The 16,256-nt window shown below is 44.5% G+C and overlaps 1 long non-coding RNA gene across 1 annotated transcript in view; it reads left to right on the top strand.

The window, feature by feature from the left end:
* Positions 1 to 3,242: 3,242 nt before the first annotated feature.
* LOC129052232 (uncharacterized) overlaps positions 3,243 to 16,256 on the top strand; it is a 54,002-nt gene continuing 40,988 nt past the window's right edge. Inside the window, exon 1 of the long non-coding RNA XR_008517171.2 lies at positions 3,243 to 3,502. This is a non-coding gene — a long non-coding RNA (uncharacterized LOC129052232). The remainder of the gene's footprint in view (positions 3,503 to 16,256) is intronic.

Here is a 16,256-nt window from a genome sequence, read left to right as displayed (position 1 = left end):
ATGGCATGCATTGTATTTTCATTGGAGAGTGCTGCTCCAGTGTTCTGTGCTGCTGGGGAAGGCTGTTTTGGGCTGTACAGGGAAATGTGAGAGGGAGGGGGTGGGTAGCCCAGTGTAGGAAGTATAAGGGAACTGCGGGATTCACTGGAAGGGCAGCTCAGGAAGCCTAAGAGCAGGGTGGTCAGGAAGTGGTGACTAAGCTGAGACCTGAAAGATGAGAAGGAGTTAGCTGGAGGAAGGCAGAGAAAACAGCAGGGGTCAAAGCCTTGAAGTGAAAGAGGAACTGTATGTATTCCAGGACGTCCAAGGCTTCAGGGGCAGAGGGTAGACAGTGACCCAACCTGACCCCCGAGAAGGCAGCAAGGGCCAAGACTTTTAGGCCAGGCAAGCCTCTGTAAAGGGTTTATCCTGAGGGCACTGTGAAGCCACAGCAGAGTTTTCAGCTGGTTGAGACTAGACAGATTTGCATTTTAGAAAGATTGCCCCTGACATTTTGAGTGGGGTAGGGATGGATGGAAGGATAAACTGGAGGCAGAGGAGCTTTTACAGAAACTGTTGAAGTTATCTAAGAGGGAGATGATAAAAGTCTGGACTATGCTACATCCCTTTGAATTGAAGAAGCCAATGTTTAGGAAATAGACTTGGAGTGGGGACCACTAATCCCAGGCTATTTGGAGATGGAAATAGGGGAGAGGGTGGAGTCAACATTAATATCTGGGGTTCTGAGTAGTAAGGCTATGATGGGAGACCAGAAATCTATGGCAGGGGAAGAGGATGAGTTCAAGGTGACTTTGAGAAGCATGTGGGGTTATAAGTGGGAATATCTGAGACAAAGTAGATAGCCAGGTTTAGAGGTTGGAAGACAGTTATGGGCTGGAGATAGAGTTGGGCAGGAAATGTCTCCCCTATGAGCCTTAGGTTCCTTATCTGCAAAATGGGGATGTAATCTACTTCCCAGAGTTAGTGTGATGATTAGATTATGTAACATTGATGGCAGTGGTGGCCTGTCTAGAGTGGCCACTCCCATGATGCAGGCTGCAGTGGGGGAGGCACTCCACAGAACTAGCAGGGGCCGGGAACAGGCAGAAGCCCTGCTGTCTTCTGAGTTGACACAGTGGAAGCTTCACGCTCCTTGGGCACAGCTGCAGCTGCCCAAGCCAGGGCTGCAGACCCAGGCATCTCTGCACTCTTGGGGGCCCAGGAAGGCCCCCCTGCCCCTGCAGGCTCAGAAATACCTGCTTCCACTGCCTGGCCTCTCCCTGCTCCTGGCACCTGCTTCGATCTCAGAGCAAAGTTGAGGCTGATCCCAGGCGCTGTTGCAACCCAGCTGGGTGTTTGCATGCTTGGGGCAGCACTGACACACCAGCCCCTGCCACTTTGGCCCACTTCAGACTTTGGGCACCAACTAACATGGAAGGGAGACCAAGGAAGGGCTGAGGGCAGCTCAGCACTGGCCTGCAGGTGCCCCTCTGCCTGAACAGCCTGGGTGCTATGAACAGTGGCAGGAGGCAGATAGGCTCTGGGCAAAAAGGGGCGGGTCCCTGGTGAAGCCTCACCTTCAATCCTGGGAAGGCCTGAAGCCTAGGGGCCAGGCTGCCAGTCCTGCAGATTGGAGTAGGAACTTATGGTGCCTTTTCTGGGCCTGCCCATGGCCACCCATGGACCAATCAGCGCGCACTTCTTCCCCTCTGAAGCCCATAAGAACCCTGGACTCAGCCAGACTCAGAGAGATGTCAGGACAACCAGCTGCAGAAAGGAGCTATCCCCTCTGGAGTCTCCTCTCTGCTGGAAGCTCAGCAGACATCAGGACGACCAGCTGTGGAGAGGAGCTACCCACTCCAGGGTCTTGTAGCTCCTTTCTGTTGAGAGCTGAACATTAAAATTGAACATTAGTGGACACCCTGGCAGCAGAGAGGAGCTAGCCACTGTGAGTCTGCTCTGAGCTGCTCTGTTGCTCAATAAAGCTCTTCAGCTTGCTCACCCTCCACTTGTCTGTGTACCTCATTCTTCCCGGGCATGGGACAAGAACTCAGGACCTCCTGAATGGCAGGGCTGAAGGAGCTATAACACAAACAGGGCTGAAACACACCTCTTGCTCACTATGTTGTGGGTAAGAAGAAGGGGAGAAGAGCTGAGGCCCTTTGGGGACCCCAGACCTAGGAGCTCCCTGAGCCAGGGCTGTGACACCCTCTTTGGGGGTCTGTGGTTCCTGACATATCCAAGCCCCCAAGAACCATTGCATTCCCCAGTGGCAGCAGTGGAAGCTGCTTGCAGGATGCCTGTTCCAGCTGCAGCCTCGTAGGAAGCCAGCACTCATGCTGGCACCTGGAGCTGCCCACTCCACCACAGCCATTGTTCCTGGCTGTGCACAGTGGCTGGACCCCACGCTTGCTTGCTCACACACACCCTTACCGCTCCACTCGCCCTTGGCAGGCATGGGATCCAGGCCATTAGCACGAGCTGAGCACAGTTTGCCAGGCCAAGTGGGCGCAGTGAGCCTGAGCAAAACTCTGGCAAAGGCACCACTGGCCACAGAGGTTTCTGGCTGGTGAAGTGACAGCCCAAGGATCCCATAACGACATGTTGGATGTGCCTGGCATTGCGCAGACACACAGTAGGCATTGGGAAGCATTGTTTCTTTCTTTCAGAGGATCTATCATCCTCGTTTCCCGCATGGCCAAACTTACCAAGGTCTTTGCAGCTTCTGCTTCCTTCTCTAGTACTCATCGGTCCCACATCTGTGCTTACAAAGTCTCTAGTGTAGTGATGGGGAGATGTTTCTGGAAGCAGTAGTGGGAAAGGGTGAGTGAAGGCAGCTCCTCCTGCCTGGGTAGTCCTAGAATAGGAAGGGGGTGAGCAGTCAATACATGCAGTGGAGAGGACTCTGGCCTGGGAGGAAGGAAGATAAGCTACTTGCCCCTACCCTGCCACCAGCACAATCAGTAAACCTTGCTCTGTTCTAAGCCTCAGTTTCTCCACTTCTTCAAGAAAGGGTCTTCCAGCTGAGCCCTTCCCTGTTTCTGTCCCTATCTCCTTCTCTCTCCCAGAAAGTCTCTTGCCTTCTCTTGACTCACAGAAGACATCACTTCCTTGAAGACTTGGCTCACTATAAGCCTCCTGGCGGCTCCTTCCTGGGGCACTGGGCCAAACTCCTGACAAGATTAAGAAGAGGTTTTGGAACTGGGCCAGACTAGGAAAACAGGAAAGATGACGAACAAAGCTTCCCTCCTTCTGAGGGTTGTTTATTCCAGTGTTCCTTCAGTTGAGTTTTCTGGGTACACAGCAGCCCTTGGCTTTCCATCCCATGTGCAGCCTCTGGCCCAGCACTTAGTGCACTCTCAGTCATAGAGCTTATCACACGGACTTGCTCCAGTGCCCACTTGTCCAACTGCCCCAAACTCCTGGAAACCAGAAAGAACACAGATGTATCTCAACTGAGTGCCTACCATATTTCCACAGGAGGAACTGTCTTCGCATAAAAGCCCCTCTGCAGCTCCTTAAGGTAAGCAGTGTTCTTTCCATTTTGCAGCCATGAAAACTGAGGCCAGGGAGGCTCCCCAAGGTCACCCAGCATGTTGGTGTTGGATCCAGAAATGGAGGGAGTTGGAAGGGAGAACGTCTTATCAGTTGAGACAATATTCTTTGGAGGCTGATGAACCTTTCTGAGTTTGAATTTTGACTGCCACTTACTGCCTGTGGAATCTGGACAAGTTCCTAGTGGGAAGCAGTTTTGGGTCACAGTGGGGATCACAGACTCTGGAATCAAATGTCAGTTCCACCATCTGCTAGTTATGTGACCTTGGGCAAGTTCCTTTGCCTCTCTGCACTTCAGTTTCCACAGCTGTCAAACAGGATAATAATAGTGCCTGCCTCATCAACTTGTCGTGTGGATTAAATGTGATAATCCTTGTGGGGCATTTAGCACAGTGTCTGGCCCATGGTCCAGTGCCATCTATGTCAGCTACGGTTTGAATGCAGGCCCCACTGACTCTGGCTACCACCTGTTTCCCTGCCTATCACCTGTCACCCTGGTGGCTCACTCAGCACTTGGCGTGCTGTAGGTGCTCCAGGGCTTACTGACTGAAGGGGTGGTTGGGAATTGACTCAGTATTTCTGAAAGCAGGCTTCTGACAATGTGTGGGAGGATTCTGGAGAAAGATGATTTTCAGGAGTTTCCCAACCAATCAGCAAGTAACGCTTTTTGCACGCTAGTATGGACTTAGACCAGTTTCAGATTGGTTCTCTGAATGTTACCTGTGCAATCAGAAGCATACCTATACTCACGCCTATAGAGGCAATCTATACTGATTGTGGAGTGTTCAAATGCTACATAAAGACCGAAAGCAGAGAGTTAAAGTTCTAAGTAAACTTGCTTCAAAAGGGTTGCCCACTGTTTATTTGAGGCATGTCCTTCCGGAATTTTCCTAAGCCCTATACCTTTTTTTGTTTTTTTTTTTTTGAGACAGGGTCTCACTCTGTCACTCAGGCTGGAGTGCAGTGGCGTATGATCTTGGATCACTGCAACCTCTGCCTTCTGGGCTCAAGCAGTCCTAGCACCTCAGCCTCCCAAATAGCTGGGACCACAGGTGCACACCACTACACCTGACTTTTTTTTTTTCTTTGTAGAGGCAGAGTTTTGCCATGTTGCCCACGGTGATCTTGAACTCCTGGGCTTAAGTGATCTGCCCGCCTCGACCTCCCAAAGTGCTGGGATTACAGGCATGAGCCACAATGCCCGGCCTCTATGCCTATGCCTCATTTTTGAGTGTCACTGTGTACCCTAGTCGGTGTTAGACACTGCAGGTCCCCAAAGAAGTAGAGATGACTGTCTGTACCTTAGGGGCAGGCACAGTTGGGGCGGGACCCAGAATTCATGGAACCCTTAATCAGCAATTAAAATGTCCACAGTACCAGTGACTCACTCATTTAATACGTACTTAACATTTGTGGTTCGGAGACCCGGAAATGACAAATCAAGGTCCTACTTGGTTTCAGAGTGAGCCCCGAGATTGAATCAGCAAGGAAACTTTTTGGTATACTTGCCCCGATTATGGGCCTGTCAACAAGCCTCAGTGGGAGGGCAGGATGGGTGATGTGTCCTCGCTGTCCAGAAAATTGTACTTTCTTGCCTCATTTATTGTATGTAGAGAAGTGAACTGAGGAGCCCGACAGGCTGGGCTTGCCACAGGTGGTTTCTAGGACTTTGGGTGACTCACTCCCTTCTCTGAGCCTCAGGTTTCTCATTTGAAGCATGGGGAGGATCCTCCTGCCTTGAAAGGCACATTTCTCATTCATTCATTCATTTGTAAAAGATGGTATTTCATAAAAATGTGGAGGGATGACTCAATAAACATAGCCATCTAGAGGGAAAAAAAGAATTGGGTGATTTGGTAGATTGTATTACTGTTCAGCAAATATTTACTTTCCCCAGCCCACACCACCACAGGAGGAATATACTTCCTCACCCTGTTGATATTGCACTTGGCCACGTGACTTGCTTTGGCCATGAGAATATGTGTGGAAGTCACAGGGGCCAGGCCCAAGGCACAAAGTGTTTCCATTCATCCCTTTGAGCAACTGTCCTCGGCCATGAGAACCACAAGTCCCAGACAGTGGAGGTTCCTTCAGCCTGGATTCCAAATGAGAAGATACATGAGACAGCCACCTACTCACCCCACAGCCTGGAGCCCAGCCCAGCCAGCCCCAGAAAGCCCTGCAGAGCCCCAGCTTGACCCACAGACCCCTGGGCAAGAAGTGAATGTTTACTGTTGTAAGCACCAGGCTTCTGGAAGTTGTCTTTTATGCATCATTGTCACAGCAAAATCTGACCAATGTGGATCCCTGGCTCACTCCTTATATTGACTTTAGCTTGGGTCTTGAGCAAGGATTTTCTTTTTTATTATTATTATTTTTTCGATACAGTGTCTCACTCTGTCACCCAGCCTGGAATGCAATGGTGCGATCTCGGCTCACTGCAACCTCCGCCTCCCTGGTTCAAGCAATTCTTCTGCCTCAGCCTCCCGAGTAGCTGGGATCACAGGGGCCTGCCACCACACCTGGCTAATTTTTGTATTTTTAGTAGAGACGGGGTTTCACCATGTTTGCCAGGCTGGTCTAGAACTCCTGGGCTCAGGTGATCTGCCCGCCTCAGCCTCCCAAAGTGCTGGGATTACAGGCGTGAACCACCATGCCCGACCGAGCAAGGATTTTCTCATTAGATGATATTTGACCTGAGATCTGAATGTTTAAGAGGAGCTAGTCATGTGGCCATCTAGGGGAGAAATGTGCCAGGCAACAGGAATAGCAATGCCGTGGTCCTGAGGCTGGAGGAAACTTGGCCTGTTCAGGAAAAGAAAGAAGGCCAGTGTGGGGCCAGGCATGGTGGCTCATGCCTGTAATCCTAGCACTTTGGGAGGCCGAGGCAGGCAGATCACGAGGTCAGGAGACTGAGACCATCCTGGCTAACATGGTGAAAACCCGTCTCTACTAAAAATACAAAAAATTAGCCGGGCGTGATGGTGGGCGCCTGTAGTCACAGCTACTCGGGAGGCTGAGGCAGGAGAATGGTGTGAACCCGGGAGGCAGAGCTTGCGGTGAGCCAAGATCACGCCACTGAACTCCAGCCTGGGCGACAGAGCAAGACTCTGTCTCAAAAAAATAAATAAATAAAATAAAAAAAGAGAGAAGGCCAGTGTGAAATAAATAAGGGTTGTTTGGTATCTGAGAGGGAGATAGTCTGAGCTCTAGACTCATATGTTCAATAGGGCACTTCAGGCTGGGCATGGTGGCTCACACCTGTAATTATTTTATTTTTAATTGACACATAATGATTGTATTTATGGGGTACAATGTGATGTTTCAATACATATATACACTATGATAATCAAATCAAGGTAATTAGAAAATCCATCACCTCAACCATTTATCGTTTCTTTGTGGCGAGAACATTTCAAATCCTCTTTTCTGCTATTTTGAGATGTACATTATTCTTAACTACAGTCACCCTATTGTGCAGTAGAACACCAGAACTTATTTCTCCTACGTAATTGTAACGTGGTACTTATTGGCCAACCTCTCCTCCTCCTCCCTCTACCAATCCCTCCCTAGCCTCTAGTAACCACTATTTTACCCTCTACTTCTATGAGATTTAAAACAAAAATTTTTTTTTTTGTTTTGAGACAGGGTCTTTGTCACCCAGGCTGGAGTGCAGTGGTGCAATTACAGCTCCCTGCAGCCTTGAACTCCTGGGCTCAAGTGATCCTCCTGCCTCAGCCTCCTGAGTAGCTGAGAACCACAGGAATGTACCACCCCACCCAGAATTTTTTTTTTTTGGGGTCAGAGTCTTGCTCTGTTGCCCAGGCTGGAGTGCAATGGCGCGATCTCGTCTTACTGCAACCTCCACCTCCCGGGTTCAAGCAACTCTCCTGCCTCAGCCTCCCGAGTAGCTGGGATTACAGGTGCCTGCCACCACGCCCGGCTAAATTTTTTTGTATTTATAGTAGAGATGGGGTTTCACCATATTGGTCAGGCTGGTCTCGAACTCCTGACCTCGTGATCCGCCCACCTCAGCCTCCCAAAGTGCTGGAATTACAGGCATGAGCCACCGCAACTACCCAGAAAAATTTTTAAATTTTTTGTAGAGATGGAGTCTTCATATGTTGCTCAGGCTGGTCTTGAACTCCTGGATTCAAGCAATCCTCCTTTCTTGGCCTCCCAAAGTGTTGGGATTACAGGCTTGAGCCACTGTGCCAAGTGGAGATCAATTTTTTTAGGTTCCACAGATAAGAACATACAGTTTGTTTTTCTGTGTCTGGCTTATTTCACGTAACATAAAGTCACCAGATTCATCCATGTAGTCACAAATGAACAGGATTTAGTTCATTTTTATGGCTGAATAGTATTCCATTGTTTACATGTACTCCATTGTCTTCATCCATGCATTCGTTGATGAACACTTAGGTTGATTCCATACACTGGCTATTGTGAATAATGCTGTAATAAATATGGGAGTACAGATACCTCTTTGACATGCTGATTTCATTTCATTTCATTTCCTTTATTTTATTTTATTTTATTTTCAAGACAGAGTCTCACTCTGTTGTCCAGGTTGGAGTGCAGTGGTGCCATCTCGGCTCACTGCAACCTCTGCCTCCCAGGTTCAAGTGATTCTCCTGTCTCGGCCTTCCAAATAGCTGGGACTACAGGCACGTGCCACAACATCCAGCTAATCTTTTGTATTTTTAGTAGAGACAAGGTATTACCATGTTGGCCAGGCTGGTCTCAAACTCCTGGCCTCAAGATCCACCTGTCACAGCCTCCCAAAATGCTGGGATTACAGGCATGAGCCACTGGGCCCAGCCTATTTCTTTTAGATGTATACCTAGTAGTTGGATTTGTGGATCATATGGTAGTTCCATTTTTAATTTTGGGGGGAACCCCCATACTGTTTCCTACAACAGCTGTACTAATTTACAGTTCCACCAACAGTGTGTAAGGGTTCCCTTTTGTCTGCATCCTCGCCAACACTCGTCTTTTGTCTTTTTGATAATAGTGGTTCTAACTGGAGTGAGATATCTGTTTATGGTTTTGCTTTGCATTTCCCTGATGACTAGTGATGTTGAGCATTCTTTCAAATATCTGTTGGCCATTTGTAAGTCTTATTTTGAGAAATGTCTATTTGGGTCTTTTTTCCACTTTAAAATTGGATTATTGGTTTGTTTTTTGTTTTTGTTTTTGGTTTGTTTATTGATATTGAGTTGTCTGAGTTACTTATATATTCTGGATATTAACCAGATGTATAGTTCGCAAATATTTTCTCCCATTCTGTGTGTTATCTCTTCATGCGTTGATTGTTTTTTTGTGCAGAAGCTTTTCAGTTTGATGTAATTCCATTTGTCTATGTTTGCTTTTGATGTCTGTACTTTATTTTTATTTTTGAGACAGAGTCTTGTTCTGTCGTCCAGGCTGGAGTGCAGTGGTGTGCTCTCAGCTCACTGCAACCGCCACCTCCCGAGTTCAAGCAATTTTCCTGCCTCAGCCCTCTGAGAATAGCTGGGACTACAAGCATATGTCACTACGACCAGCTAATTTTTGTATTTTTAGCAAATACGGGTTTTCGCCATGTTGGCCAGGCTGGTCTCGAACTCCTGACCTCACGTGATCCACCCACCTTGACTTCCCAAAGTTCTGGGATTACAGGCATGAGCCACTGCACCCAGCCTATGCCTGTGCTTTTGAGGGCTTATCTAAAAAGCCCTTGTCCAAAACAATGTCAAAAAATGTGTCCCCATGTTTTCTTCTAGTAGAGTTTCATAGTTTTGGATCTTAGATCTAAGTGTTTAATCCATTTTGAGTTGATTTTTGCATATGGTGAAAAGTAGGGGTCTAGTTTCATTTTTTTTGCATATAAATACCCAATTTTCCTGGCACCATATATTGATGAGACTGTCCTTTCCCCCGATGTGTGTTTTTTGCACCTTTGTTGAAAAATGAGTTGGCTGTAGTTGTAGGGATTTATTTCTGATCTCTTTATTCTGTTCCATTGGTCTATACATCTGTTTCTAAGTAGTTTGAAGTACTAGCCAATGTATTTTTTTTTTTTGTATAATGCCTTTTATCTTATCACATTTCTCTGGTTCCTTTGGCCTTGGAGGTGGTTTTTATAGCAGAAGTGCAGAAAGAATGAAAATAAGCAAATATTAGCTTTTTTCCTTTTTAATATGGGAAATTTTAAGCATTTACAAAAGTAAAGAGAATAATGTAATGAACCCTTACATACTCATCACCCAGCTTAAAGTGATCAACTTACGGGTAAACTTTTTTTTTTTTAGATGGAGTCTTGCTCTGTCACCCAGGCTGGAGTGCAGTGGTGCGATCTCAGCTCACTGCAAGCTCCGCCTCCCAGGTTCATGCCATTCTCCTGCCTCAGCCTCCTGAGTAGCTGGGACTACAGGCGCCCGCCACCACGCCCAGCTAATTTTTTTTTTTTTTTTTTTTTTTTGTATTTTTAGTAGAGAGGGGGTTTCACCACGTTAGCCAGGATGGTCTCGATCTCATGACCTCGTGATCCGCCTGCCTCGGCCTCCCAAAGTGCTGGGATTACAGGCCTGAGCCACCGCGCCCGGCCGGATAAACTTCTTTAATTATATGCCCATCTACCCTCTCCTTTATGGAATAATTTCTGTGCAGATCTCAAACATCATATCATTTCATCAGAAAACATTTCTCCATGTCTCTCTAAAAAAGGAACTTTAAACACATAGCCACAATTATTATTATTACACCTAAAAAACCAACAATTCTTAATATCATCCAATATCCAGTCCATGTTTAAATATACTGAATTGGCCGGACACGGTGGCTCATGCCTGAATCCCAGCACTTTGGGAAGCCGAGACGGGTGGATCACTCAAGGTCAGAAGTTCGAGACCAGTCTAGCCAATATGGCGAAACCCTGTCTCTACTAAAAATACAGAAATTAGCTGGGCATGGCGGCACGCATCCGTGGTCCCAGCTACACGGGAGGCAGAGGTTGCAGTGAGCCGAGATGGTGCTACTGCACTCCAGCCTGGGCAACAGAACTAGACTGTCTCAAAAAAAAAAAAAAAAAAAAAAATATATATATATATATATATATATATATGTGTCTATACGTGTGTGTGTGTGTGTGTGTGTCTATATACCCCAATTGTTGCATGTAATGTGTTTATTTGAATCAAGATCCAAACAAGGTCCACACAATCCACCGATTGGTAATTAAGTCTCTTTTACCCTTTAGGCTCTCCCTTTCTCTCTTTTTTAAGTGTGGAAGGTGGAATAAGCAGGATTGGAGAGATTTTCCCTTGCTCTGTCTTCAGTTTGTTTATTGAAGAAATAAGAGGCTGGGCAGGGTGGCTCATGCTTGTAATCTCAGCATTTTAGGAGGCTGAGGCTGGTGGATAACTTGAGGTCAGGAGTTCAAGACCAGACTGGTCAACATGGTGAAAACCCGTTGCTACCAAAACAAAAAAAAAACAAAAAACACCACCACAACCAACAACCCCCCCCAAAAACAACAAACAAAAACAATAACAAAGTTAGCCAGGTGTGGTGGCATGTGCCTGTAGTCCTAGCTACTTGGGAGGCTGAGGCAGGAGAATCACTTGAACCTGGGAGGTGGAGGTTGTAGTGAGCGGAGATTGCACCACTGCACTCTAGCCTAGGCCACAGAGTGAGACCCTGTCTCAAAAAAAAAAAAAAAAAAAAAAAAAAAGAGAAGGAAATAATGGGTATTCAATTAGGAAAAGAGGAAGTCAAATTGTCCCTGTTTGCAGACGACATGATGGTATATCTAGAAAACCCCGTTGTCTCAGCCCAAAATCTCCTTAAGCTGATAAGCAACTTCAGCAAAGTCTCAGGATACAAAATCAATGTACAAAAATCACAAGCATTCTTATACACCAACAACAGACAAACAGAGAGCCAAATCATGAGTGAACTCCCATTCACAATTGCTTCAAAGAGAATAAAATACCTAGGAATCCAACTTACAAGGGACGTGAAGGACCTCTTCAAGGAGAACTACAAACCACTGCTCAAGGAAATAAAAGAGGATACAAACAAATGGAAGAACATTCCATGCTCATGGGTAGGAAGAATCAATATCATGAAAATGGCCATCCTGCCCAAGGTAATTTACAGATTCAATGCCATCCCCATCAAGCTACCAATGACTTTCTTCACAGAATTGGAAAAAACTACTTTAAAGTTCATACGGAACCAAAAAAGAGCCTGCATTGCCAAGTCAATCCTAAGCCAAAAGAACAAAGCTGGAGGCATCACACTACCTGACTTCAAACTATACTACAAGGCTACAGTAACCAAAGCAGCATGGTACTGGTACCAAAACAGAGATATAGATCAATGGAACAGAACAGAGCCCTCAGAAATAACACCGCATATCTACAACTATCTCATCTTTGACAAACCTGAGAAAAACAAGCAATGGGGAAAGGATTCCCTATTTAATAAATGGAGCTGGGAAAACTGGCTAGCCATATGTAGAAAGCTGAAACTGGATCTCTTCCTTACACCTTATACAAAAATCAATTCAAGATGGATTAAAGACTTAAACGTTAGACCTAAAACCATAAAAACCCTAGAAGAAAACCTAGGCATTACCATTCAGGACATAGTCATGGGCAAGGACTTCATGTCTAAAACACCAAAAGCAATGGCAACAAAAGCCAAAATTGACAAATGGGATCTAACTAAACTCAAGAGCTTCTGCGCAGCAAAAGACACTACCATCAGAGTGAACAGGAAACCTACAAAATGGGAGAAAGTTTTTGCAACCTACTCATCTGACAAAGGGCTAATATCCAGAATCTACAATGAACTCCAACAAATTTACAAGAAAAAACCAAACAACCCCATCAAAAAGTGGGCGAAGGACATGAACAGACACTACTCAAAAGAAGACATTTATGCAGCCAAAAAACACATGAAAAAATGCTCACCATCACTGGCCATCAGAGAAATGCAAATCAAAACCACAAAGAGATACCATCTCACACCAGTTAGAATGGCCATCATTAAAAAATCAGGAAACAACAGGTGCTGGAGAGGATGTGGAGAAATAGGAACACTTTTACACTGTTGGTGGGACTGTAAACTAGTTCAACCATTGTGGAAGTCAGTGTGGTGATTCCTCAGGGATCTAGAAGTAGAAATACCATTTGACCCAGCCATCCCATTACTGGGTATAATACCCAAAGGACTATAAATCATGCTGCTATAAAGACACATGCACACGTATGTTTATTGCGGCACTATTCACAATAGCAAAGACTTGGAACCAACCCAAATGTCCAACAATGATAGACTGGATTAAGAAAATGTGGCACATATACACCATGGAATACTATGCAGCCATAAAAAAGGTTGAGTTCGTGTCCTTCGTAGGGACATGGATGAAATTGGAAATCATCATTCTCAGTAAACTATCACAAGAACAAAAAACCAAACACCGCATATTCTCACTCATAGGTGGGAATTGAACAATGAGAACACATGGACACAGGAAGGGGAACATCACACTCTGGGGACTGTTGTGGGGTGGGGGGAGTGGGGAGGGATAGCATTGGGAGATATACCTAAAGTATAATAATAATAAATAAAAATAAATAAAAAAAATTAAAAAAAAATATAGTATTTATCTTGTAGAGTCTTCTACCTTCTGGTTTGTGGATTGCATCTGTGTGGTATCATCTAACACATGGGTCCCCAATCCCTTGTACTGGTCCTCGGCCTGATTCCTAACAGGCCACACAGCAGGAGGTGAGTGGTGGGCCACTGAGCGAAGCTTCATTTGTATTTACAGCTGCTCCCCATCGCTCGCATTACCACCTGAGCTCTGCTTCCTGTCCGATCAGCAGCAGCATTTGATTCTCATAGGAGTGCGAACTCTTGTGAACTGCCCGTGTGAGTGATCTAGGTTGCGTGCTTCTTATGAGAGTCTAAGTAATGCCTGATGATCTGAGTTAGAACAATTTCATCCTGACTCCTTCCCTTGTCTGTGGAAAAATAGTCTATGAAAAATTGTCTTCTATGTTTCATCCTGAACCCCTCCCTTGTCTGTGGAAAAACTGTCTTCTAGCCCAAAAATTGTCTTCTACGGCACGGTCCCTAGTGCCAAAAAGGTTGGGGACCGATGATCTAACACATTCTTCTGACTTCTAGTTCATGTGACTAGTATCTTAATAAAGTCAGGTTAAGTGTTTTTAGCAAGAATGCTTCATAGGTAATATTGTGTACCTATACCAGGAGGCACATTCAGTATATTTGTCTCATTCTGTGCAATTCCTAGCTGTTGACGATGATGGCCTAGATCCGTTGTTTCCTTAAAGGGTGTAAAGTACAAAATGCAAAATTCAAATTCTTTAGATTTTTCCTCATTAATTAGCTGAAATAATTCTGTAAGGAGAAATTTCCTCTAGCCAATTATTTGGTTACAATGAGATATGGTTCATACAGAAAAAGTAGAAAAGGTGCTTGATTCTTTCCCTTTATTCACCCATTTTCAAAATAATGAGTTGGTGTCCTAACATGCTCAAAGGGAATCCAGTGAAGTTTTCCTTTTCCCTCCCTCTCTCCCTCCCTCCTCTTTATATTTTTCTTTTTTCCTCCTCTCTTTTTCTTCCTTTTCTTTTCTTTCCTTTCCTTCCTTTCCTTTCTTTCCTTCCTTCTCTTTCTCTTTCTTTCTCTCTCTCTCTCTCTCCCTCTCTCTCTCTCTCTTTCTTTCCTTTCTCTCTTTCTTTCCCTCCCTTCCTTCCTTGCCTTCCTCCCTTTTCTTTCTTGCTTTCTTAGGTGCTTTACTAAAAAAGAAATTATATAACATAAACTGCTCATTCTTAAAGTATATAATTTGATAATAAGTATCATAAAAAGACTGCTACTGCTGTTACTGTCTTGACTCAAGGATGGCTCCATACCTACTTATTTAAAAAAATTGGCTAGGCGCAATGGCTCACGCCTGTAATCCTAGCACTTTGGGAGGCTGAGGCAGGTGGATCACCTGAGGTCAGGAGTTTGAGACCAGCCTGACCAACATGGTGAAACTCCGTCTGTACTAAATATAAAAATTTAGCTGGGCGTGCTGGCGCATGCCTGTAATCCCAGCTACTTGGGAGGCTGAGGCAGGAGAATCGCTTGAACCCAGGAGGCAGAAGTTGCAGTGAGCCAAGACTGCACCATTGCACTCCAGGCTGGGCAACAAGAATGAAACTCCATCTCAAAAAAAAAAAAAACTCAGAAAAACAAGGAAAATATAGCAAATAAGTTGCCTGTAATTGACACATAATAGTTGTACATATTTATGGGGTACAGCATGATATTTCAATACATGTGTACAATGTGTAACGATCGAATCAGGATAATTAGCCAACCTATGACTTCTCTTTTTTTGAGTATCATTATGAACTTATGGATTTTGAATCTGTTTTATTTTAAATCCTACTGATGCTTCAATTGCCTCATCTTTGGTCAACAAGAGCCTCTTCAAGACATTGGCTTCTGAGTCCTTTTGACATGACACTGTAGCTTTATTGCTTTCTGGAATGAAAAAGTCTTCCTGGTTCATCTTGTACATTTTTTGCTCCAGACCTTGAATCAGCTATTTCTCCTAGGAGCCCTGGTTCTTTTGTGGGAAATGGTATTTTGATATTGCAACCTTTTCTCTAGGGGTGCTCATAGTTACTGCATTGGTAATTGTTTCTAGGCCTTTTTAGTGGGTAGAGCTAGAGAAAAAAAGTTTTAAGAGATCTTGAGTTCATACTGATATTTTAAATTTCAATTTAGGGTATAGCATTTTTATTTCTTTTATTTTATATTTATATTTTTTCTTACGCTGAAAATGTTGGTTTTAGTGGCAATAACATTAGATTTATTTGCTTTATCTTATAATGTATAAAATAACAATTTATATTAATAATATGATTATGGAAAACATTTTAAGATTAAAAACTGGTCAGGTATGGTGGGTCACGCCTGTAATCCCAGCACTTTGGGAGGCTGAGGGGGGCGGATCACCTGAGGTTGGGAGTTCGAGACCAGCCTGACAAACATGGAAAAACCCCGTCTCTGCTAAAAATACAAAAAAAATTAGCCAGGCGTGGTGGCACGTGCCTGTAATCCCAGCTACTTGGGAGGATGAGGCAGGAAAATCATTGAACCTGGGAGGCAGAGGCTGTGGTGAACTGAGATTGCACCATTGCACTCTAGCCTGGGCAACAAGAGTGAAACTCCATCTCAAAAAAAAAAAAAAATTAAAAACTTTTCTTTTTTTGGCAGTTCCTCTCGTCCTTTGGGTATATCCTGATGGGAATGTACAAATTACTATGTTTAAAGTCATTTGAAATAATTCTTCTCTGAGCACTTATACCATCAATTTAATACATAGTTTGATACATTCATTTCATTTTGCTTTCATTTTAGGGGTTACTTTATTTAAAATTCCATTTTGTTTTAATGATTATGTGGAACATTTACATCGTTCCATAGCCAAATCTTCAAAATAAGTATATTCAGGTAAGTCTAGCTTCTCTACTTGTTCTTTGTACTCTGATGTCTTCCTTTCTCATCAAGAGTCATTTTTTAAAAAGTTATTTTCTTTTATTTAAAAAATATAAGCAAATATACATATTGATTTCCCCTCTTTTGTACATAAATGTTAGCATACCATACACTTTTCTTCTTTTACTTAACTATATATATATAAT

The sequence above is a fragment of the Pongo abelii genome, chromosome 21 (genome assembly GCF_028885655.2).
Source record: "Pongo abelii isolate AG06213 chromosome 21, NHGRI_mPonAbe1-v2.0_pri, whole genome shotgun sequence".
Lineage (NCBI taxonomy): Eukaryota > Metazoa > Chordata > Mammalia > Primates > Hominidae > Pongo > Pongo abelii.
Note: the sequence above shows the minus strand (reverse complement) of the source record. Positions and strands in the feature narration are given on the sequence as shown.